General features: G+C 39.8%; 1 protein-coding gene across 4 annotated transcripts in view; it reads right to left on the reverse strand.

The window, feature by feature from the left end:
* Positions 1 to 25030, reverse strand: part of Nr3c2 (nuclear receptor subfamily 3 group C member 2) — a 332687-nt gene that overhangs the window by 66236 nt on the left and 241421 nt on the right. The gene's annotated exons all lie outside the window — the stretch shown is intronic.

The following is a 25030-nucleotide window of genomic DNA, read 5'->3' on the forward strand; positions in this document are numbered from 1 at the left end:
ATTATCCAAGAGCAGGCACATCATTAACCATTTGGACTAGGATCAACAGAAAACTAAGACATAATTTCTGCCCATGAAAGGTTTACCAAACTACTTTAAAATTTTCAATCATTTGTTAATGGGCTCTGACATCAATAGAAGGTTTGAGGCAGAGGATTCTGCTTTCAACAAGTATCATTTGAATGAGGGCTGGTGTCTTGTATCCACATTCTGCTGCCAGGAAGCTGTGGACACTGTGGTGTAGGTAGTCAGGATGCTTCAAGGGAATGTGTGAATGGAAATACACCAGAACTTATCAACAAAACAATTGGCCAATTAGAATCAGAGGAAACCGAGCAGCTAAATAATCACAAATGCTGATGGACTGGTGACTCTGGAAGGGTAGAGGAGGGCTCTTCGGTCACTGGCCATGCTGGCAACTAGACCCATGAAGCTTCATGCAGAGAAACTTCTCTGAGTGTCAGGGTGTTTGCCTCAAAAATGGGGGTCCATGAAAGATGCCATTTACAAGATAAGGTAGTGAGCAATTGTGACAGCCATCCTGTAGACTTCTGGCTTCTACTGATGTGTACACATACATACCTGTGCACATACACACAAATCTTCTAGACACCGTGTAGTGGCTCACATCTATAATCTTAGAATTTGAGAGGCCAAGGCAAGAAAAATAGTGTGAATTCAAGGCCATCCTGGGCATCAGAATGATTTCAAGGCTAATGTGGTCTACAATGAGATATTATCTCCAAAGTAAAACCAAGAATGGGCTCATTAAAGTTTTCTCATATTTCCTGAGTCTGATGGAAATTAGACATATTGTGACTGAATAGAAACAGTGTGATGCCTGATATTTTCATGTCTTATTAAAAGTGATAACTGCTTGCAAATTGATTATACAATTTGTATTTGTTTTATGTCCTAGGTCTATATTGCTGTGTTGATTTCTAATGTCTGATTAAAATCAGTGTTATGAATATAATAAACAATATTGAACATCTTCCCTGGGCTGTCACTTGTAGCATAACTACCAAGAAGGTTATCAGTATTGTGTCTAGCTTTTCAATTTACTCATGTTGTGACTTTGTGAACACCAGGGAACTTGGAAGTGAGTGATAAATCTATCTTTACAGAAAGTATGTGGATTCTTTGGCTACATGTATATATCATTTCTGAAGGTCCAGGAAGTATGGTGAAGACATTGTATGCATTCTTACAGTATCTTATTGTGTACCATGTTACTAACTTATGATTCTTGGTGAATGTTTGTTGAATAAATTTGTTTCATTTTTAAACATTAGTAAATTTCACATTGCATCACATACATGAAGTCTCAGTTTATTTCCCTGTGAGAAATGTAGACAAGCTCCTGAGGTTTTTGGATAAGACTTTTGAGTCACTAAATTATTCCTTTGCAAAATTTCCACTGTGTGATGACCCATTTGTGAACTTACCACTCTTAAAATGTTGCATTTGAAATACTAAACTATACTTATTGGGCACCCAGTTTCTGAACACAGTTCAGCAGATTCATTATATTCTCAAAGTCCAGTGCTCATCAGAACCTGTGACTAGGCATTATTGCTATTTCCATGTTGTTCAGATGAAGAAGCAGAGGTACGGAAGGAGAAACACCTCTCAAGCTTTCAGAGCTAGTGGAGCTAGTGAGACAGTGAATCCAGCCAGGATCCTGGCTCCCACTTCTGTGCTATGCAGTATCTCCTCTGATCCTTCCTCTCTATCCTCTCAGGATGAGTTATATGCTTTAGGATGAGCACCACCTTCAAATCCAACTGCAGAATTAAGACATTTGCTAATTATACAGGGACAATTTTGGCTAAAGATCCTCAATGAACATGTTTCTGTTATTCAAAGTGAACTTGGTTTGGGGGTATGGTTCCTTATTAAATTCTCTGGAATTAATGGCCACTGGGCTTGGGGTTCTCTCGGGCCTAGGAGGCCAAGTCCACACTCCATCTTAACTGTCAGCCTATAGCAGTGCACTCACTCACACTCTCTTTCCCTCTCCTCCCCTTCTCTCTCTGGGTATGGATATGTAATTGTCTCCCATTCCACTCATACTCACTTAAAAGAGGAATTTCACTTATCCACATTGGATTTTACAGAAACTAGTGTGTGCTCAGGGGTTTCCCTGCAGGTGCCAAGGTCTTACTGGCAAATCTTGGCAGCTACTATCTCCTGGTCCAGCGAGGAAGTAGAACTCCATAGATTTTCCCTTAATTAATTTTCAGGATCCAGCAATGGGAGGCCCTGCTTCCTGTTCCTGGCCAATAACCAGAGCATCAAGCTGGCAGTCCTCTGTGGTACTCCACAAAGATTGGGAATACTCCCCAGTGTGATCTGAAGATTTGCTGAGCCTGGATTCTGGTGTAACACAACATTCTGTTTGGTTTGTGCTACCTCTGAGGGCTCTGAGAACCCCTGAGTACAGAATCTAGACAAAAACATAGGTTGATTCAATGATGGCTATTTAGAAATGAAGCCATTCTTGTATCTTCCAGGGGTTCTCCCACTGCCTGTATTACTTCAACTTTCTTACATGTTAGAAATTGGGATTTATTGAAAATTAAGTACTTGGCAGCAGATATTAGAGATGTACAGGGATTATGTTGTTGCTGTTGTTATTATTGTCATCCTTACTATTGGCTCACAGGCCAAATGTAATTGAATCCCACAGGGCAATAGCAGTACTCCTTGACTCTTTGGGTGTTGATTTCAGCCAAATAAAAATGATTATGCTTTTGGTGAAAGACTTCATTTTCTTTTAGTTGTCAGAGGAGGAATGCAAAGTCATGTGCAAGTAAGCAAGTAAGCATTTCTCTGTCATGTCACCAAAAAAAAAAAATGTTACCTTTTCACAGAGGACATTAATTGGTCATACAGCAAAGCCATCTTAATTTGTACTAATAGAAAAAAAAAAGGCATCTAAATGGTTCTTAAGGCAACAGGCACTAATTGGATGGGGATAAGGTATTAAGGGCAAGTTGCCTTCATGAATAATTAGCTTCTCAATGTAAAGTAAAGCGGCATCTCCTGATTGTTTCCAAATACTCCTCCAATAGTTATAAAGGTTGAAGATGACGTTTAAAAAGGATCTGTACATATTTTCAGATCCCTCTATGTAATTAACAAAGTACTATGAATTACTGCTTTTACAAGACACATGCTATGGCAAAGGTAAACTCCACTTCTTACCATTTTGTAAGAAATTCTGAGTTAGTGAATCTTCAACTAAATTCTCCAGTGTATAAAGCTTCTCCCAGATAATATTATAGCTACAATCAATATGAACATTGCAACCACAATCAATATGATTTTGCTGTCATTTTCACAGGTCATATTTACCAAGTACTCAACAAATAACTAACATCCCCCACTGTATAGAGAGTATGGTTTGCAACAATGAAACACTGGTGGGAAAATCTTAGCCCTGACAAGAGAGAACCATTTTGAAGAAGCTGGGTCAGAATACTAATCAGGTTCATAAAAGCTGCTGGAACTGAGTTCTGGGTGAAGGTACCACAACATATTCAGAGAGAAGAATGATGGCAGATAGCTGTTTTATCTCTGCTGTTCCTTCTATCTGACTGTCAGTGAGCCTTGATCTGCTTTTGCTGTGACTTGGAAGAAGACTAAGCCATATTCCTGTAGGAGATACATCTGTAATCAGATGCTACTGACCTGCCCAAGAGTAGAGTCCTTCAGAGCAGAAGCCAGAACCGAGTGCTGAGGGTGGAAGGAACGCAAGGAAGTAAGTAGAGGGCTTTGGATTTCACAAAACAAGGTTCTGCATATGGCTTCTCTGGAGGAGATGCCTACGTGCTATTCAAAGGTCTGGGTATTGTTATTGCCATGGCATTTTTATTTTCTAGGAGTACACTATTTTATTTTTTTTCTCATTTCCTTTTTTATTTTTAATGTTAGTAAGAGTCAGGGACATATATACACACAAACACAAACGAGGGCAAGGCTCCATCTTGGGCTACAGTTTTAAAGAGGAGACAATATATCTTCAGTGCAGCCAGGCTGGAGATGGTAGCGAGAAGGGCCTTGGAGGTGGGAGAATTACACACCGGGCTCACTTGTGGGCAACGGGGAAACATCCAGAGCTGTCTCCTTTGGCAACTGTCTCTTTTTAAATGAAGAAAAGAAGGAGGAAGGGGAGGATGTGGAAGAGAAGGAGGATGGAGAGGAGAAGGTGTGGTAAGACATACTTTAAGCAACGTTTTTCAAAAATACACATAAAAGGCAAATGCTGTGACTTAAGAATATATGCTCGAAAGAGTTTCCAGTGTTGTGAGGAGAAACCCTACCTATTAAAAATGTAGTCTCCTCATCATAAAGTTCCTCATCATAAACTATAGCTCTGTTTGTTCAGCTCCAAATTTAAAGTACAGTCTTTCTTTTTTCCTAATCCCCAGTACTTTTATGAGTTAGGAAGTAACAAAGGGCAACCAAAGATCTACATGCAAGGCAAGTCCTAAGATAGCCTCCCTTAAAAATACTGCATTTAATCTTCATTCATACCCTAGGAGATAGGTGCTGTGTTCCCACCATAGTTCAGAGTGCAAAGTGATTGGTAGGGTGACAGGACCCTGCACAATACCCTCATACTGTATAGGTAGGAAGACGTGACTTATTGGTAAAGATGTGAAAACTCCAGGGTTACACCACAGCAGACATCTAAGCAGAAGGCCACTTGGCTGCCTGCAAGCTCACCATTGGCTCCCACTAGTGACAGGTGAGTCTGTTAAACATAAACAGATGGCATGGCCACCTCAGCCAGGTCACAGGCCTGTTTTTTTTCTAATCTCCAAGGCAGTGCTGTCAACCACACACGGGGGCTGCCTTGTCAGGGCAAGACAAACTTTTGCTTTTGCTCCTGGCTACGTCACCTTTACCGCAATTGGAAGACAGCTCTAAAAAGGCAGCAAACCAGTCAGTTTGCCTAAGAGCTAGAATTTAGCAAAGGAGGAACCTGTGTTTTCTAAGAATTAAAGTCCTAAAGCAACATTACACTACAATTGAGCACTGGGTTCTTTGGATGACCATTTTAAATGAAAGTGACAATCTTATGAAAAATATAGACTTGATCTTCATAAATCCTATTCTCTGGGGATCACTATGTTTGTGAAACCTCTCAATAGTTTTATAATACTGACTTAAAAGGAGAAAAACTATGTGTGGCCCCCTATACCTGTAATCTCAACACTTGGGAGAATGATGCAGGAGGATTATCACCTATTCAAAGCCAGCTTGGGCTGCACAGTGAGTTCAAGGCTAGCTGGGACTACTCAGTGAGTTCAAAGCTAGCTGGGGCTACACAATGAGTTTCAGAAAAATCTGATCTCCACAGTGTGTTCAAGACAAACCTGGGCTACAGCATAAGAATCTCTCTCAAAAGGCAGAAACATAAAAAATTATAATATCAAATAACAAAAACTAGCACAATAATTGCCATGGCCATCTAGAAAATAACTCCTCCTTCAAAGGGCGAATTCTTTAACAGTGCCACAGTGGCCTTCTTGGCACATGCAAAAGCAGATTTTATTACATAGAGCAGTCTCATTGGTATGCCAGGTAAATAGACTCATTAAGAATAGTTTATGAAGAAGCATTACCATTGTAACAAGGTTGTGGAGGTGAACAAGGCATGAGAAGGAGGCAGGAGGCAGTGACCTGGAAATGGCTTCAGGGCCTGGCTTAATAGGCTGTGCCATGGGCTGTGCCTTCCTAAGCTCTCCTGATCCCGGCTGAGCTCAGGCTGTACAGGATGAAGCAGAAGTGAGACCCCTGGTTAAGTAGAAGCTCCTAAGAATGGTTCTGTACAGACCTCCTCATATTGGTAGTTAATTCAGTGAGACCTACTTTATGCAAACAAAATATGGGAAAAATGAACAGTTTGGGGTTGGGATAGAGCTCAGTGGCAGAAAGAATGTTTAGTAGAGACCCAGAGTTTCAAAACATTTACAAGGAGGAAAGCACCAAATGCAGCACAGAATTCCTTCAATACGTGCACCGAGGATCGCTTTCAACACCGCTGGTGGCCATCTGTGCACACTCCACTCTTGCCCGTGCTCCCGAATGTTCTTCTCAGCCTTTGTTGCTACTTTACTGCAGGAGTCTCTGTTTCCTAAGTCCTTGAAACAGGGCACATACCAGAGAATTCTGAGGCACCTGAGAAAGCTACCTAACTCTAATGTGTTTCAGAGTTTTGGAAAAAAGATTACTTTTTTTGTGCATGAGAAACAAAAACTGGGCTAGAAAGATGGCTCAGTGATTCTTGCATCTCTGCAGTTCCCAACCAATAACACACAACCATCCATAACTCCAGCTCCAGGGGATCTGATGCCTTCTTCTGATCTCCACAGGCACCAGGCAGGCATGAAACACACACACACACACACACACACACACACACACACACACACACACACACACTTCATATATATTGTAAACACATATAAGTGTGAGCAAAACATGCACACATAAAATAAAACATCTATCTAAGAAGGTAAAAGAAATAAAAACTATCAATGGGGAATGAGAAAATACAGACTCAAAGGCCAGTCAAGTTTTATCTCCAATGCTAATTTTCTTGAAAAAGATTTCTTCCTTTTAGTTTGACATCGTTTCTGTAAAATAATTACTCATAGCTATATCATTGCAATTCTAATGATTTTTTTTCAAGAATAACTACTTGGCAGAATGTTTAATTGAAAAAAATCACCTTATTTTGAACCAGATTGTCAGTAATATTTTATATTGTTCACACAGAAAATAAACTGAGCAAGTTTTACTGGATTATATTGTTATTAAATAATATATTGCTATCATTAGTTAATATTAACTAATATTAGCTACAGGTAACTAATATTAACAACATTAAACAATATTAAGTGACAACATTATGATTTAAAAATCATTTAAACTGTCCCAGAGCAAAAGGAAGGGAAAAGCCAGATGGTCTAACAAATTAGCAGTGAACAAAACTTAAGAACTGGAACTACAGGGAACAGAATCCCTTTCTGAGTTCTGTCACTCTGCTCTCAAATATGAGATAAAGAAGCCACATAGCATTTAAAAATCTCCTCATGACAAGCTAACACTAATGCAAAAAGATCAGGAGGCACACAATGATGACTTTACAGGATTCCACTCAAGCTACGGAGAGGATTAAGCCGGCCTAATGAAAGCAAAACAAATGTCAATGTTTACAGATTTTAAAATAAATATTATTCCACATTTTATTCCTCTGACATTATCAGAAGGAGTCTAAATTAAGAATTAATAGTAGCCAATGATGCATATAGTCAACAACAAGGTTATTTTTCTAGGCTGGGTTCTCTTCAGGATACTGGTAGACTTGGTCTGAAAACTCCCAGATCAAGCGGAAGCCAAACCCTACTGGCCTGTTTTGAAGCAGTGAAATGGCACCCTGCAGTGGCTCCTCTGGCCTCCCTTCCAGAGTTCCTGGGCACAGGGGTTAGCCTGCAGATCTGAAGTCAGGAGGGAGCAGCATGCCACGCCCGCAAAGGCCCGCCCTGCCCAGCTGTTTACAGGCTTACTTCTATTTAGTCCTTTGGTCTTCTGCCACAGTGTAAATTCCAGAGCACTGCAGACTCCCTCAAAACCAGTCCAGCATTGCAGGCTGAACAAAAGCTCCTTTAACAGACTAAGCTTTCCCTCTTAACTTCAAAAGTATTCTTCACATTAACACCATTTAGCCAAGACAGACAGACAAACAACCAAACAAAACAACCAAACCACTCCCTCGCAACAACAACAACAACAACAACAACAACACAAAACAAAACCCAAAAGCAACAGCAGAACAAGGTGCAGAGAAAGTTCTCCCTGACTGAAGGAGTTTACTTGACAGGAGATCAGTTACTTGACAGGAGATGGGGTCACAGGCTTCTGCAGAAATAAGTGATTGCATGAAGCTGTGAAGGTAAGCTGCCACTTTTTGCCAGCTGTAAGTACTTCCTGAAGGGAAAGTAGGTCTTTCTAAAAGCATTTCCTGGAGTGGAGGGTGTGGGTGAGGGGGTGCCTCAGTTCACATTTGAAACAGTGTTAGCAAATCACTTATGAACTTTAAGGTGCAGTTGATAACTCTTAAAGTAACTTTCCCTTCACAATGAGGGAAGGCCTAGATTTTGTTTCTACCCAGCTGCTTGCTTCCCTATGTCCTCCTCCTTACTGTTTGCTTTTGCTTCCAAAGTAGGTTTCCCTTCACACCAAAGTCAGCTGGGAAATAGTGACTGCCACACCCCTACATGTAGCTCATCAGAAAACTCATGGGTGGATTCCATGGCTGCTGCTTGTAGTATTTTTTCTGGTGTGGCATGGTGGCCTGTCACCTCCCCCTCTTCAGGGAATCCTGAAGGAAACTGAGAGTCTGGTCAGCATTGATGGCTTGGGTAAAGGCCAGTTTCATGCTGCAGTTTTCAAATAGATTCAAGTTACATACCTTATGAAAGGCAAGTTTTAATACTTACTGTAATCTTTAATCTCCAATTAAATTAAAATGACACCCCCAATTTGAATGGGGATGACAAGAACCTATAACTTTTTATTAGAGCATTTCTAGTCTTCCATGTCTGCTTCTTGGACCCACAGTTAGTGTTAGAAACCCCCTGTTGGACATAATCTCCCTTACAGTATGACTATGGAGACAAAGACTGTGCATTTATGCCTGGTATCATAATGCACTCTGCAGTGTTTCTGGGATGATGTGATGCCAGAATTTCTTTAAGCTGTTTGCTGTATGGACTACAGCAGACAGCGAAAAAGTGAAGGGAAGAGAGGTTAAGCAAATAAATAGACGATTTTCTGACTGTCCCGAGTCAGAGATGTCCTAATGTGACTACTGCAGTTCCATTCTCTGACAAAGGTTCTCAGAAGAACAAAACAAGGCTGTTAGGTTTCATCCTAAGCCCCAGGGTAGGCTTGTCTCCCTGGAAGACAACTCTAGCCACGGCTCAACCCAGCCTGTCTGAACAAAATCAAGCCAGTGTCATCCACAAAGGCATGGGTCAGAGGGCCAGGCAGTGTAGGAACAAGGGGCCTGCCTATCTAAACACAATTCAGATTGGTAAAATATAGTTTCTCCAGAATTGTAAGAGGAGGCTGCTGAAATTGAAGGCTAAAGATCTGCAGGAGTCTATGTTAGCTGGCCTTCAGGTGACCTGTTGTGGGGTATTTGTAAACTGTGTGAAGGTGTACTGCTGTGAGTGGTGTAATAAAATGTTGAATGGCCAATAGCTAGGCAGGAGATATAGGTGGGACTTCGAGGCAGAGAGAGGAAGTAGTAGGAGGAAGCTAGGCACTCAAGAAAGATGCCAGGAGACACAGAGTAAGCAGGATGGCTAGTGTGTGATGTAACAGAAAGTAAATTCATAGAAATGGGTTAATGTACAGTATAAAAGGTACTCAATAACAAGCCTAAGCTAAGGACAAGCTTTCATAATTAACAAGCCTCCCTGTTGTTATTTGGGAGTTGGCAGGCAGGACAGAGAAAGACTGGTTACAGTCACCATTGTTTGTATGAGGTTACAGGCTGTTGAAGGTTACCTGTGATCTGGTAACAAAATACCCACTAATAGGCCTTGATATGTCAAACAGTCAGTGCCATCTACCATTCTCTAATTTTAAATTTCAAGAAGATGTTTAATATCTACAACCAAAATGCTATGCATTACAGTCAGTACTCTAGTGATAAAAGCATATCTGCATGAGTCAAAGCCAGTTAACTACTGTGGTACAACTATGACATCTTTTCATGTGTCAAACAGCATTCAAGGGACAGGTCTTACATCCCTACAACCACCCTTACAGTATTACCTTTGGGAGTTAATAGTTTACAACATTTAATTTACAACTGTTAAAGAAAAAGAAGTTGTCCATATAAATTATTCTCCTATTATAAGCTGTATAAGGTTAGCTCTCTGTCTCTCTTAATACACACACATACTGTTCTTGTGCTTAGACTAAAAACCAAAAGTTTAGCTTTGTAGCTGAAGGGAACCACTACAAAAGCATCTTTATGTGTACATAGGAGAATTTAGCCTAAAACTGAGGAAATCTGGGAGAACACCATAGAATATACTATAATATACGACTTATCTATTGGGCCAGGAGTAAGAGCTAAACATCACAATGACATATGCTTTCAGTCTTCACCCACACTACATTTCAATCATTTTCCTCCAAGACACAAATGTTGGTTAAGAGCTTTCTGTGTGCACAGTTTCATAGGGACGACAACATCGAACAGAAAAGCTCAGGGTGAAGGATGTAAAGAAGAGCAGCACGGGCTCAGAGGTCATGGAGACAGAGCTGAGCATCCCACTCTTCCAACTGTGGGACCCACATCATCCTTGCGAGGACTAGGGGTGAGGTCTCCATGTGAAACCTTTGGCTGTCCAAGGTCCACATGTCAGAATATATGCAAGTGGAGGTTTGGGGGTTCTCACTCTTAAATTCCCATGTGTCTGTTTTCTTGCATGTGAGACTGACAGCAACCATTTTAGAGCGTCTGTCAGAAGGAAGAAAACCCAGAGGGGATGTGAGCAAGATTGAAGGGAGAGAGGAAGAGCATACCAGGAAGGGGATAGGAAAGAAAAGGGAGGAAGGAAGAGAGGAAACAAGGAAGAACAATAAGTCTCTTCCACTTCACTGTTATTTTGGATTGAATAATTCATGGCTGTAGGGACAATCCTGTCAAAGAATGTTTAGCAGCAGACTTAGTCCTCCACCCATTAGGTGGCAGTAGCCACTCCCAGTCACCAGCTGTGGCAACCAGAAAGGTTTCCAGACCATTGAATGTCTGTCCACTCTGGAGGAAAACCATCCCTGGTTGGGAACCAGTAGTGTACATTAAACAAAGTCATTAAAAGAAGAGACCTAGGTGGGAGAGGATCTTCTGAGACCACACAGACAGCAAGCAACTGAAAACTGACAAGAGCAGCCTGCCATCCATCACACATCTATCACTTTCCTAACAGCAGGTGTCATATGCTGGAAACTTAACTGTAAAAAAAAAAAAAAAAAAAAAAAAAAAACAAAAAAAATCTCTCATCTTCAAAATCTGAAAGTTTTCACACAAAATGGTTTTGCGAACTTTCTTCAAATCTGGCAATACTAGCTTGTTTTTCTCATGACAACAAATAGATGGAGTTGAGAAGTGGCCACTCACTCTACTAGAGGCTGTACCAGCTGTGCTTCTTACATAGACAGGTGAGCTCCAACCAAGTTCTCTAAAGAAGCCAGGAATGTTTGTATCTGAAACTTTATCACTTTATCATTTCTTCATCGTTCCAGGTTGTCATAGGGACACAAACACAAAAAAGTACTAACAAAATCTACAGGCAACTTGGGCACACACACAGCCCCTGGAAAGAGTCCTCAAGTTTACGGTAATTATGTCATCAAGTTTACAACTGGCAAGGCAGCCAAGTGCCCACCACACCCAAAGGGCGTGTATACGGACTGACAAGTGCACATCCTGTATGTTGCCACCCTCATAAAAAAATGAGTAATGGCTGACTTCAACATTAACCCTCACATTAAATTTAAGCTGGGCTTTATACAATAGGCCTCTTTACTAACCATCTAATAAAAAGAATATTTGTTCCTGTGATGAGACAAGGCCTCCCCACACCCCTCCCCTCCAGATGTGTGGCAGGTCTGCTCCTGATGCCACCACCTGGGGGTAACAGGTGCATACCTCTGCATTTATAGACTATTAGGGGCATCTTTTGTTCTGTCCCAAGAGTGGCTGCCCTGGCTCATTGTATGAGAACACATGACTCTAACATGAAGAAATGGCATGGCCACTTTACCCTGTCTCACTCTGTTAGCTCCACCCACAGATTTTAGTGCAGTTTCTGTCTAAGATGTCCTCAAGTCTGGCTTGTCCATTCTATTCTTGGCTGGCCACCAAGACATGGGCTGAGGATCTGTCAGTCCTGAAATTCCTGAAAATACAGGTGGTTTTCCTGCCTGAGTTCTCCACTCTTCCCCAGCTGGACCCCCGGATAACAGCAAGCCAGGAAACTGTGGACTCGGACTGAATCATCTCCTCCCCTCAGCCACATTTTTGTCTGTCTTCTCAGCTTGGCTTTGCCTCACCCCTGTAGTTTTCTTTTCTATTAGCTTTGCTGTTTTTGTTTTTGAGGCAGGTTGTCATGATATATCCTTGGCTGCCCTGCAAATGCTACATGCATCAGGCTGGCCTTGCACTGGAACTTTCTGATTGCCTCTACAAGTGCTGGGATTACAGCCACTCTCCTTGGCCTTCTCTTGTCTTTATTTCTCACATTTTTGGGGAGGGGTTTGACTATCTATTTTAGGTTAACTCACCATCACTTTTCACCTTGAAGTAAATATTTAAGCAAAACCTATCAGACCTGGCTGGAATTCCCACTTTGACAGCATCAACTGTTAGTCTGAAATGTAATCCTCCATGTGGATGACAGAAACAACAGCAAACAAGCAACAAGGTGACCTACAACATCACTTGGGACTCTTCCTTGTGGAAAGAAGATATGCTCACTCATTTCTTCAATACATTAACATTTAAGAAATCTCCAGATTATACTAATGTGAATAGGAGGCCAAGACAGAGACTTTTTGGAAATTGTCCTTTCCTGTAAATCAGTGATTTTCACCTTTCCTAATGTTGTGACATTTTTAACACAGGTCTTCATACTGTGGTGATCCCAACCATAAAATTATTTTGTTGCTACTTCATAATTGTAATTTTGTTACTGCTATGAATTGTAGTGCAAATATCTGAAAGGCAACCCAGAAAAGGGTCATGACCCATGGGTTGACACCACTACTGTAAAGGGTTTGGAAATAATATTATCACAGATCTTTAATAATGTATTGGCTTTGGAATCTATTATGTGATTAATTTAAACATGAAATACCTTTTGTCTTTATAATCATTTAACTGAACTTTGGGAGGGGGATGGGTTTATCTCAGCAGTGTATAGGAAAAGTTTAACCACATTGCTGTTCACTCACTCAGTAGCTTTTAATAAGCTCATGTGGCCCCAAAGAGCACTGGATCTGAAGAGAAAAGGGTGATCCTGCTCTGAGAAGTTGTGGGTGTGACTGGTATGAAAGGCCTATAAACAAATAACTACAGTGCAGCATGCTCAGGGCTGTGACAGAGCCTGGGAAGCACAGAGGAGGGTCTAAGTGATTGTCAGAGGAAGCAATAGTCTTAATAAGTTATATAGAAAGAAGGACATCTCTTCCCTCTGTGTAAAGCCTCCTCTGAGGAGTGAGGCTTTCGTTGTTGTTGTTTTGTTTTTTGGGTTGGTCTGGGTTGGTGGTAGACACTATCCACCCTGGGAGGAACAGTAGGACCATTTCAGACTCTGGACAGAGGTATGACCAGCTAGCTGGTGGCACTTTTCTGGGAAGCTGTGGCTAGCAGCAGATCACTACTGTGAAGAGTGCACCAAATTCCTGTTTGCTGCTGCAGTCTCTCAGAGTCCTGAACCACAGTGTTCTAAACAGCCTTAGCCTCCTGCTCGGTTCCCATGAACTGGGAGCTCTGTGCCATGCTTTCCTCACGACAATGGGCTGAAAATCCTTGTGACCATCAACAACTGAATCCTTCCTCTTTCTTACACCAACCCTTTCAGTCAAAGCCATGCAGAAGGAGCCCAGGAGGGTGTTACCTCATATGGCGACAGAAAGGACCACAGGTCAGAGAATGTAGGGTGCACCAAGAATTGGGAAAGCAAGCAAGCAGATTCTCTCCTCCAGCCTCCCCTAAGGAACCTAGCCTGCTGCTGCTTTGACTTGAGTTCAGTGAAACCCATGTTAGACTTCTAACCTGTACATTTATGTCCAAACAAATTTTCATATAATTTTATTGGTGGCTACTTGTTATTAGAGCAATGGGAATTGAATACACATAGGAATCCGGGTACCTTGCTCCTGGCCTTCTCATTCATCTGGTACAAGTGAAAAACCTTTGTTGGAACGGACAGAGATGGCTCCATCCCTCAACCCATCCATGTTGCCCTAGCAGAAACAGTCCCTAACAGTGGAAGAAAGATATGAGTGCTAGAGATGGCCCTGACTGGTCCAGGGACTGGTGACAGGATTCGAGCCATTCTCAGGCGTGACTCAGAGCTCTGATGAGAGCAGGGCAGGGACAGGATGTGTGTTTTAGTGATAAAAACAAACCAGCAATGTTCTCTGTCTGGGGAACCTGTTCATTTCCAATCTCAGTCCAAAAGGAGCCTTTGGATTTCATTAAAGGAAAAAATGAATCAAATAATTGGAGGAAAAACAATAACAAAAGCGCAAAGTTGGTCTTTGAGTCAGTCAGTCAACAGACACTTCCCTTAACTCCTCTTTTTGCTTTGGACCTGGTTTTCAGTGTCAGAGGATTTTGAGCAAGCAGAGAATGGTTTTTCCCCTTCAGTTCTAAACCTGTGCTAAGCCAACCACCCTGTGACCAGTAACATCTGAAAAAGCTTAGTGAGTGAGGATGGAGAAGTGGGTGGAGGGGTTACTTCCTGGGGAACAAACGGGACTTAGAAGACTCCACACACTGATTATCTGCTTAGACCCCACTGTGAACAAGGCTAGGGTAGGGACAGGAGGTCATCCCACTGCTGCTCTTTCTTGCCTCTTAAAGTATGTAAGTACAAGCGTTTCCCTGTGTCCAGCATTTAGGGTGAGGACAGACAAACAATCCTTATCTCCTGGTAAAGGACAGACCTAATCCGGGGCCTTTCTCTTCTGTAATGTCTGTCGGTTTTAAATTTACATTTTAAAGTTGCATGGTCATTGTTTGCTTATTTACTTATTGCAGTGTGTGGAGGTTAGAGGACCATGTGTGTCCTGGGGATGGCATTAACTTAGGCCTTGAGAGACTTGGCTGCAGGAGCCTACATCCACTGAGCCATCTTGAGGGCCCTATCCTGCCCCTCTCTCACTTTCTACCTCTTTCCCCAGCCTGACTTGCCAACACAGAATGCTAAGATCTTCCTTCCCATGTGCCTTTTCTGAGGATTCAAAGCCCACCTTTGCCTCTGAATATGAACATCTGAAACACCTGTTTGTAGAATTTGGGTGCAGTTTATTAGATCCTTAAAGCCACTTTTGCCGAGACACATCACTATGAAGTCATGTTTGTAAGAGCTCATTAGCATGGCAAGGAAAGCTGAAATACACCAACTTAAAATATTGTTTTCAGGACTTTTCCAAACGCTGATCATCGTCATCAACACAACTTCTTTTAAAACAATGAAGCCATGTTTCTGCTGGAGCCACTTTTATTAGCTCCACTAATTCAGCTTTTAAGAAATTCCATGTCAAAAGGTAGATCATTATTTTCAAACACAAATCAAGTGGTCAACAAACATGTTGCTCACTCCATCTTCATTCCCGCAGGTATTACAGAAAACTACTGCCTTATAGTGAGGATGTGTTTTATAATCTCCATATTACTACTATGCATTGGTTTTATACTTTAGTGAGGGCTCACTGTGATATTTTTATGTGCATATAGTGTGCAGTGATCAATCAAATCCAGTCCCCTCTTTCCACCCTGCTCCCTTCTCAATTTCTAGAAATTATGACTACTTTTTATGTAAGTATCCATATCTGAGGAGTGTGACATCTGCCTTCCTGAGTCTGGCTTAGTCCATTGAACTATACTGTCTTCCAGTTTCATCACTCTGTGGCAAATGAAAGGGTTTTACTCCTCTTTACAGTTAAAAAGTTGCCACACCTCCTTTGTTCACTGTCTGCTGAAGAGAAGCAAGGCAGACTCCATATCTTAGATATTTGGGGTAGTTCCTCAGTAAACATTATCATGCATGTATCTTTTTGATTATGCTAATTTCATTTCATTTGGATAGATAAACAGAAGTGTGACAGTGACATGGACTGAATATGGCAGGAATCTATCTATCTATCTATCTATCTATCTATCTATCTATCCATCCATCCATCTATCCATCCATCATCTATCTAATCATCCACCTCCTAGCATCTATATCTATCTTCTATATAATCATCTATTTATCTGTCTACTATCTATCTAATCATTTCTCCATGTATGTATGTATGTATGTATGTATGTATGTATGTATGTATGTATGTATGTATTTGTGGTGTTAAGAATTGGGCTTGGGCACAATCACAGGGCCTATACATTCTTCACAGTGCATTACATTAGATCTACACCCCCAGCTTGGGAGGTTTAACTTTTGTTCTTTGAGGAACCTTCATTGCAGTGGCCTTACCAATTTACATTCCCATCAACAGTATATACATTTTTTTTCTCAGCTGGGTAGTGGTGGAGGTGCACATCTTTAATCCCAGCACTCAGGAGGCAGAGACAGGTGAATCTTTGTGAATTTGAGATCAGCCTAACTATATAAGAGCTAGTTCCAGGACAGGATCCAAAGCTACAAGCTACACAGAGAAACCCTGTCTTGACAAAAAAAAAAAAAAAAAAAAAAAAAAAAAAAAGAAAGAAACGTTGGTTTTTCTTCACATCTTTGCCAGACTTTTTGAATAGCAGGCTTACTAGGATCCTCCTTACTGTATTTTAGTTCTGATTTGCATTTCCATCACAGCTAATGATACTGAGTATTTTTCCATGTATTTGATGGTCCCTTAAATTACTTCTTTTGGGGTATCTATCCAAAGGGTTTCCCTTTCAAAAACCAGATAACTTGTTTGTTGTTGTTAAAGTGCTCAGATTCCTTCTATGTTTTGGATGGTAACCCTCTGTCAGATGAACAGTTTGCAGATGTTTTCTCCTTTGTTGATTGTTCTCTTTGGGAGTCTCCTTTATGTAGGCTGCCCCTTCTCTCTGTTCATTGTTTTATTTGTGATGGAGAAGGTTACCACTTTGTCTTTTAAACAATATTTTAATTTAATTACTATATACTGCTGAATTGATAAGGATATCCCATGCACATATGTGATATAATTTAGGGATGTTACCTCTACAATAAGATACCCCCTCTTTTGTGAACCACCTCCTATAGTGAACCATTTCCTTTGTTCTCCTACACAGTTTGCTACTATTTTCATGGCATATACATACACAATTTCATCTATCTTCATAAAATATAAGATCCACAAAGGGAGAAAGCATGTGGTAATGCTCTTTATGACACTGACTAAATTTGCTTAATATGATTGTGTCCAGTTGCATATACTTTCTTGAAAATGACATACTATCTCCTCATCTATTCCTCTACTGATGGGCAACCCAGCTATTATGAAAAGTGCAGCTGCACACATAGCTGTGCTTGTTATCTCCAGTATGCTGACTCAGAATCTTTCAGGAGTGATTGTAGCTGGATCCTATGGCAGACCACTTTAACTTTTCCAGGGTCATCCATGCTGCTTTCCATAGTGGCCGAGTTCCTTCACATATCCATCAGCAGTGTAGTGTATAAGGATTCCCTTTTGTCTAGACCCTGGACAACATTTGTTCCTTGTTTTCTTAATGACTGCCATTCTAGTGGGGCTGAGAGGAAATATCGCATAATTTTCTAGATGGCCAATGATACTTGACATTTCATGTTAACTGGTCATTTACACTACACACTTTGAGAAACCTCTGTCAATCATTAGCTCATTTACCAATTGCATTTTGGTTTATTATTCCACTTTTAGTTCTTTATATATATATACTATATATTAATCTTCTGCCATAATTACAGTTACTAAAGCTTTTTTTTGTTCATTCTGTAGGTGATTTCTTTGCTTCATTGTCTTTTTTGCTGCACAGGTGCTGTTTAACATTGTAGAATCCCATTTGCCAATGGTTGGCACATTTAGTAATTGATCAGAGTCCCTTTCAGAAGGTTCTTGTCTATGCTTATGTTTTGTCTCCCCACTTTATATTAACCTCTTCATTAAAGTCCTTGATCCATTTGGAAATGATGCTTGACAGAGTGGGGGATTGGGATCTAGTTTCATTATTCTATGTGTGGATATCCAATTTCCCCAACACAATTTATTTAAGAGGCTGTCTTTCTCCTACGTTTGCTTTTGATGTCTTTGTCAAAACTCAGGTGACTGAGTGGGTTTACATCTGGGTCCTTTGTAGCAGCCCGTTGAGTCATGAGTTGGTTCTTGTGCTGGTATCATGATATTTTGTGAAAATAGCTCTGTGGGATAAACTAAGCACAGTAAGACCCCCATCATAGTTCTTTTTGCTTTGGTTGTCCTGGGACTTTTATATTTCCCCATGAATGTTGAGATTGTTGTGTGTTCATTCTCTCTCAGTGAAGAATGGCACTAGGATTTTGAAAAGGATTGCATTGAATCTGCAGATTGCTTTCCCAATGTTAGCCTTCCATGATGCCTTCCAATGCCTTTTTCAATTTCTTCATTTAGTTGTTTTAAAGTTTTTATTGCAGAGGCCTTTGACTTCTTTGGTTAAGTTTATTCTAAGGCATCAACTATGAATGAAATTGTTTTCCTGATTTCTTTCTCAGTGTGTTCTGTATTGGTATATAGCCATTGATTTTTAAGTGTTCTAAGGGTATTGCAAAATCTCCAAGGTCTCATATTCCACATCACATCAACTGCAAACAAGGATACTTTGACTTCTTCCTTTCCAATTTGTAAACATTTTATTTCATTCTCTTATTGCTCTAGTTAAGATTTCAAGCACTACATTGAGTAAGAATGAAGAAAGTCAACACCCTTGTCTTATTAGATTTTAGCAAGAATAACTTGAGTTTTCCCCACTTGGCCTAAGGGTGGCTGCTAGTTTCACCATTACATTGTGTTACATTTTTCTAGTTTCTTCAGACTGTGTATCATGTAAACATGTTAAACTCTGTTAAAAGTATCTTCTGCATCTATTGAGATGACTATGTTATTTCTGTCCTTGAGTTCATTTATGCAATTCAATTATTTAGTTTGTATGTTGAACTAACCCTGCATCTCTGGAATGGAGCCAACTTGATCATGGCGAATGATACAGTTGTGCTCTTAAAGTTCTTAAATTCATGCTCCACACATTTCTCTTATAAATCCCCCCCCCTCTCTCTCTCTCTCTCTCTCTCTCTGTGTGTGTGTGTGTGTTTTGTGTTCCCTTGTTTGTTTGGGATAGGGTAGTATTGGCTGAATACAGAGAGTTGGAATAATTCTCTCCCTTGCCACCTTCTTGTTTGAGAAATGTTGCTGTTATATTTTTAGAGGTAGAACTAAGAAGTGAACCCATTTGTCCTGGGCACTTGGAGTTGGGAGATTTTTCTTTTTCTTTTTAGTTTTATTGCTTGTTATAAATCTGGTTAAGCTGTTTTCCTCCTGCCAGTCTAATTATCAATCTAGAAATTCGTACATTCCTTTCAGGCTTTCTAATTTAATAGAATATAAGTTTTTAAAAAGTATATCCTGATGTTTTTTTTCCTGAATTTCCTTGGTATATTTCATAATATCTCTGTCTTGGTTAAGGTTTCTATTGCTTCGATGAAACACCATGACCAAAAAGCAAGTTGGGGAAGAAAAGGTTTATTTGGCTTAAACTTCTACATTATTGCAGTCCATCACTGAAAGCAATCAGGACAAGAACTCAAACAGGGCAGAAAACTGGAGACAGGAGCTGATGCAGAGGCCATGGAAGGGTGTTGCTTACTGGCTTGTTCCTTTTGGCTTGCTCAGCCTGCTTTTTTTTTTTTTTTTTTTTTTTAAAATAGGACCCAGGACCACTAGCCCAGAGATGGCATCACTCACTATGGGCTTTGCCCTCTCTCATCAATTACAAATTAAGAAAATGCTCTACAGGCTTGTTTACAGCCTGATCTTATGGGGGAATTTTCTGAACTGAGGCTTCCTCGTCTCAGATGTTCTTAGTTTGTGTCAAGTTGACATAAAACTGTCCAGTACACTCTTCTTAAAAACAAAACAAAACTCCAAAACTTTACTATAAAACCTTATTTTAAGCTTTATTAGAAAAAGTTACAAATAAAAAGTTAAATGCTGACATTTACCTGATCCAAAGACTCTCCATATTGTGATAGAGTGAGCCTCCATACTGTGATACAGTGACCCTCTATACTGTGATGATAGAGTGATCTTCTATACTGTGATGGATACAGTGACACTCTATACTGTGATGACACAGTAACCCTCTATACTGTGATGATACAGTAACCCCCTCTATAATGTTAGAGAAGCCATTCAATACAGAAGCTGTAGAGGTTCACATTGGGTTTTATACTTTCACTAATGAATATGTTTTTATGCTCTTAACTGCTGGCTTATCTCTACAGTTCTGGTTCCTGTTTTTTCAAACTAACCTTTCAACTCCAAAATAAGGCCATTATTGGTTTTGTTCGATGAGGCATAAAAACTATTAATTTTGTTAACTGCTTCTTACAAATAGATTTACTTTTAAATGTATGAATAAATTAATACAAATAGATAAAAATTAAGAGTATTAGAATATTTTTTGTAATTTAATAATGTCCACAATTAGATGATTGCTACCATTATGACTTTAAAGTAAAACATGTCTATTACATTCTGATTGCTACTTCATAGTTCCTTTCTAAAAACTTTCTAAAAACTATCCCAGATAATCATGCTTTTGACTGAAGAGGCTAGTATGAGGCCACAGTGGCTTGGGTAAGGAATAAGAAGATCCATGGTAGTCATTTCTGTTAGTCGCTGTACCAGGAGACTCAGTGTGCATGGATGCTGTGCTGATAAAGATCCAGCATCACTCTGAACCTTGTCCTGACAATTGGAATACAAGATCTCAGGAGAGGGGCAGAGAGAAGGCATGGAATATGAAAGTGCACTGAAATCACAAGTAGGAGTCATTGCGTAAAAAGAAAAACTAAAGGGTGGGTGTGGAGTAAGGGAGAGTCCAATAAAGTAAAAGCCTGCTGTATTTTTAATGATGTCCCCATGCCTCACAGACCAAGTGCAGTTACACACATCCTCATAGGAGAATTCTCCCATCCAAGAAAGTGATCAAGGTGTGGTACATGAACAGCACAATGGACCTCACCCATTGTCCTAGCAGAGCCAGAAAACACATATATATTCCTGAAATGGCAGTGCTTATGTGAAAATGGAAGCAAGCCGGGGCTTGAGTGACCTGTGTCTGTGAGAGGGTGCTGCTGAGTATGGCTTAGCTGTGGCTGCAGGGCTTTCAAGACGAAGGGTAAGGGACACGAGTTTTAAGATACAAAAGGTCAGAATCATTAAGCTTTTGGGATGATGCAGGGGAATATTCCTTTACATTGTCACTGTGACTGGCTTAATAAACAAGCTGACTGGCCAATAGCTGAACAGGATACTGTTAGGTGGGAGAGCAAAACTGAAAATTATGGGATTAGGAAGGGCAGAGTAAGAGGAGTTGCCAGGCAGACACAGAGGTAGCAGGAGATGAATGTGCCATGCCAATAAAGGTACTGCCATGAGGCAGAGGGTAAATAAGGGTTATGGGTTAATTTAAAATATTAAAGCTAGTTAGTAATAAATCCGAGCTATTGGCTGAACATTTGTAATTCATATTCAGCCCCTGAGTGGCTCTTTGGGAACTGGCAGATGGTAGAGAAATGTATGTTTACATATGGCACTCAAATGTTTGGCAAGAATCTCCTCATAGGATCTGAAAAAATTAACAAAGTTTCTAAATGCACAAAAATGGAGCCTCTCTGGGCTTTCTAGTCTCTCACATTGGTTGAGATAGATGCCAGAGAGACAGAATCTGCCACCAACTTCCATGAGTTATGTAGCATGATGGGTTTCTGCAGTCTCTCATACATGCTGCAGTACATAGAGGTGTTTCACAGCCACAGCCTTTAGAGTTGAGCTTAAAGCACCAGCTCGCTGCATGCTGGGTTTAGGAGTTTTGCTCATACAGACAGAAAAGATTAGAGATACACAGTAAGGGCAGATTCAGATAGGAAAAAACCTCTAAATAGATTACAATGTGTTTAAAAATGCACACAGGCTTAGGAGAGAAAAGAAAAAGGGTAGAAAAAAATCATTAAAAAGGAATAGAGTAATAAAAAATAGAAAAAGCCATGTAAAGATAGAACGTACACAGGGTGTGTGGATTATTGTGTTGTCTTTAAAAGTTTTGGACTAAACTTTTAAAGACCTTGGATTATGGAAAGTACTATATTAAACCAACCTACATACTTTAACATTATCTTGACTTCAAAATTTAAATAAAAAGATATGGTACTTTGGAAAAGAGGTCTTGCTTTTATTTCCATAGAAAATAAAAGGTGTGGATTCATTCAAAGTGAAAGAAAAAATCAGGTTTGATTGAAGAAGACCCCTCTGCCAAAAATCTCTGATGGGAACAGATGCCCCAGATGATCCAACATCTCAGAGGACATCTGCTGAAGTTTCCTCTGAGTTCTTCATACAGAACAGCTTCAAGGTTGCTGGCTGAGATGATCCAGTCTCACAGAATACTCCAGTCAGGACTTAACCATAGTTCTAAATTTTCTCAGGGTCCCCCAAAGATGCTAGTTCCCCACAATCAGCAAGTAGTCTAGAGAACAATACCTGCATTCCCTCAAAATGGGTTATGGATATTTATTATCATTTTAGGGGGGTTGGTTACAAGTTGTTATTGGTAATGGTCAGGGAAAAAGCTAAACAAAGGAGATTAGATTCAGGGATCTCTTTCTTAAAGAAAAGGGGTATACAGAAGTGATAGTGTAAAAGGGTAGATTACGGAATCTACTTTAATCCAAAAAACTATTTATCTTATATTAGTATAGATTTTGGATCATTGTTCAAATTTAATCTTGTTATACTGTATGTATATTTCTACTCTTGTTTAAGGTATTATGCTTATGCAGTTCATTTAAAAATATAATGTTTAATTAAAGATACAGATTAATAGTTTTAATAGTTAAACTTACAGTCATGGCAGGCATGTTTTCAAGGTCTACATGAATATATTTCAGATAGATAAGTAATCTTTAAATACTTCAAAGTCCTACAAAATGTAACTTTTTTAATATTTTGATTACTTGGGCTTTTCTTGACAGTAAGACATATATGCTCCTAGCAGCACCAATTACTTCAGAGAAGATGATGAGCATCAAAGAAACTGTATATGGAGTCTGTTTTCTTTATAGAAAAAGCTGCCACTGGGCAAAGAAACTGTCCTTGTCTCAACTGCTGACAATATACTAGGAGGACACAAGAGGGAACTGATGAACTTTGCCATGACAAGGTAGGACAGGCCTCAAAATTCTCTGCTTCACAAGGAACATTCTTATGAATATCTTTTTTTTTACATTATTTGCAAACATATGTCATTTATTCAATAACTCCACATTGGGCCATATGATGAGACACATAAATTTAAAAAAAAAAAAGCTACATGAATCCAAAGGAACTGAGTTATAAATCAGCAATATTTTGTACCTCTAAAGTTCTCTTGTGAATATCTTGTCAGATATTTTAGGCCTGTAGGCCAGAATTGGATGCCCCAGTTTTGCAGTGGAACCTAGGGAGACTTCCCAGGCAGACTGATATCCCTGTCCCTAGGTAACAAGAAGACTATATAGTTACAATTATAGTTTTCCTCAATTATAATAAAAAGGCAAATTAGATGTAAAACTTTAGAATCACAAAAAATAAAATAGATAATAGACCATTTTCTCTAATTTTGTCAAATACAAATATATACTATATATTATAACTGTAATTCTTACTTGAAAACTGTTTCATTGTATATAATCTTAGAGCTAAAAACATTCCTTTTTATTTAGATAAAGGGGAGAAATGCTGTGGAATACTCCTTTACACTGTGTGAATATATGTCACTGTGATTGGTTTAATAAACAAGCTGACTGGCCAATAGCTGAACAGGATACAGTTAGGTGGGAGAGCCAGACTGAGGATGATGGGATTCGGAAGGGCAGAGTCAGAGGAGTTGACAGGCAGACACAGAGGTAGCAGGAGATGAATGTGTCATGCTAATAAAGGTACTGCCATGAGGCAGAGGGTAAATAAGGAGTATGGGTTAATTTAAAATGTAAGAGCTAGTTAGTAATATTGGCTGAGCATTTATAATTTATATTCAGCCTCTGAGTGGTTATTTCACAACTGGCAGGCAGGATAGAAATATGTGTTTTCAGGTTGGGACAGAAAAATGGGAGGACACATGAGAACTGACTGAAAATGAACAAGCCAAGGAAAAGTGTAAATTGAGCATATCTGTATATTCAAGCAGAATTTCCTTGTGTACCTGGGTTTTACATTTTCAGACTTGAGAAGACCAGTCTACTTTGATCAGCTCACCAAGGCAAGTGTACAAATGTACAAATGTGTGCACTTCTGGCATGGAGTGAACATTCTCAGTGTCAGATGTCACCACCCATCAAACAAGACACCAATTTAAGAGAAGATCTGAGGGAAATGGACAGAAATTTAATGTATGTATTAGTTACAAATTATAATCACAAAAGTATGGTATGAAAAACATGTATGAAAATTGAAAGGATAGAGAAAATCTTGTACATTTTATGTGGGACCAATCCTGATAACACACTATAACTTTTCCTTCACACGTGCCTGAGGGATAAAAATACAACTGCTGATTTAACACATACATCATTATGGCAGTTTATATAGCTTTACCTAGTACTTGAAAATCCCCCAAACTTACTCTTAGTTGATTTAGAGAAAGGTGTCAGTACCCTCTCAATTTTACTATTTGGAAATTTGACTGAAATTGTTTCCACTAAATGGGAAGAAAAAAGAAATAAAAGGAATGGTATCTTTGCGTGAGACTCAGGGTAGACTGACTTTCTTAGGATCTGTGGTGACTGGACAGCCCGCCTCTGGAGATGCCTACAGGCGCCAACACACTTTCCTGACAGGATTTCAGATATGCAGCCTCACTCTCACTGGCATCCATTCTGCAATTTCTTTCCCCATATCTACACTGCTTGAGCTTCGCTGGTAACTGCACCAACTAGCTGTGGAAAACTACTAGCAGAGAGAGAGAGAGAGA

This window comes from Phodopus roborovskii, unplaced genomic scaffold, assembly GCF_943737965.1.
Source record: "Phodopus roborovskii unplaced genomic scaffold, PHOROB, whole genome shotgun sequence".
NCBI lineage: Eukaryota > Metazoa > Chordata > Mammalia > Rodentia > Cricetidae > Phodopus > Phodopus roborovskii.